This window comes from Sinocyclocheilus rhinocerous, unplaced genomic scaffold (genome assembly GCF_001515625.1).
Source record: "Sinocyclocheilus rhinocerous isolate Xijiao unplaced genomic scaffold, SAMN03320098_v1.1 C36512912, whole genome shotgun sequence".
Classification (NCBI taxonomy): domain Eukaryota; kingdom Metazoa; phylum Chordata; class Actinopteri; order Cypriniformes; family Cyprinidae; genus Sinocyclocheilus; species Sinocyclocheilus rhinocerous.
In genome coordinates this window covers 1-1228 of record NW_015782344.1, presented here as the reverse complement: position 1 = coordinate 1228, position 1228 = coordinate 1, and the positions used below count along the sequence as shown (strand labels likewise).

Sequence of the window (1228 nt, the reverse complement as noted above, 5' to 3'; positions counted from 1 at the left end):
CTGAAGGAAAGTAATTATTTTTCCAATACTCCATGCCCTGTAAGTCCCATAATTAGCTTATCAGTGGCGTAATTAGACTAGCAGGTTTGAGGCCCGATCCCAGCATGAAATGGCAGGCTGTGCTCTAATAGAAGGGCAAAGGAACGGGAGGACTGACATTCCGAAACGCCTGACCAATCGTGCTGTGGTAAGTGAGTTCAGTCCTGCGGTGACTGACAGCTGTGCTAACCAACCACAGCAGGTACGTTTGACGGACACATACTGCTGACATGGAAGCTGAAGGACAGGAGGAGACCGAACACGGGGCAAGTTTGCTGTTGCTGGGAAGAACAGGAATAAACGCTGATGTTTTCAGTTCCTGGGTTTGTTTCGTTGGGGTTTAGGCCTCACCTGAGAACACGGTCAGAGTTTGGGCTGCCCTTGATGTGCTCGCCCATGGGCTGGGGCAGGTGTTGCTTGTCGTGAGTCTTCGAGAGCTTTTCGGCAGCAGCGATGGGACATCCGGACAAACTGATAGAGGAGGAAACGTGAAAGAATTTGTGAGGAAAATACACTACACTTTTTAAAGTAGAGCTTCATTATCGGCATTGATGGTTCCATGAAGAACCTTTAACATTCATGAAACATTTCCATTTTTTTATAGTGGAAAATGGTTCACCGAAAGGTTCTTTAGGGAATCCAAAATGGTTCTTCTATTGCTTCGCTACAATAACCACCTTTTGTAACCTTTTTTGTCATTATGTGGACCAAATGTACCAAGAAAGTACATTTGGGGATCTACCATGTGGTCACCAAAAGGAAAACCATCCCGAAAAAGGAGACTCCGTACCTGCGATGTGTGTTTCGGTTGCTGTTGACATGACCCTGACCAGTGCAGCCTGGTGTTGGGCACTTCAAGACGTTCTCGTGCATGGCCAAAACTGAGAACAACCAATCAGAGAGCAGAAAGGAACAAGTCAGCGAAAAGGAAAAGACTTCTTGACCCCAAAAAACAAATTCTACTAGCATCAAGAGATGAGAGGTTTAGGAAGGGACATGCACAATACTAGATGTTTAAAGTACAGTGTTTTGTCTTTTCTGCTGCAGATTATCACACAATCAAAAGATGTGTCTGTAGTTTTATGTTGACTCACTCTCTGGAGGGATCCGATCTTTGTGTGGGCAGCCTGACAGACTGCGGTGGTGGGGATAAAGTCCTGTCACGTGACCCGTTCCATCACACCCGGGG

General features: G+C 46.3%; 1 long non-coding RNA gene across 1 annotated transcript; it reads right to left on the bottom strand.

The window, feature by feature from the left end:
• Positions 1 to 43: 43 nt before the first annotated feature.
• Positions 44 to 1216, bottom strand: LOC107736133 (uncharacterized). The gene is made up of 3 exons (XR_001639591.1): positions 1134 to 1216; positions 830 to 920; positions 44 to 510 (listed from the first exon to the last, which is right to left on the bottom strand). It is a non-coding gene; the product is annotated as an uncharacterized LOC107736133 (long non-coding RNA).
• Between the last annotated feature and the right edge of the window lie 12 nt (positions 1217 to 1228).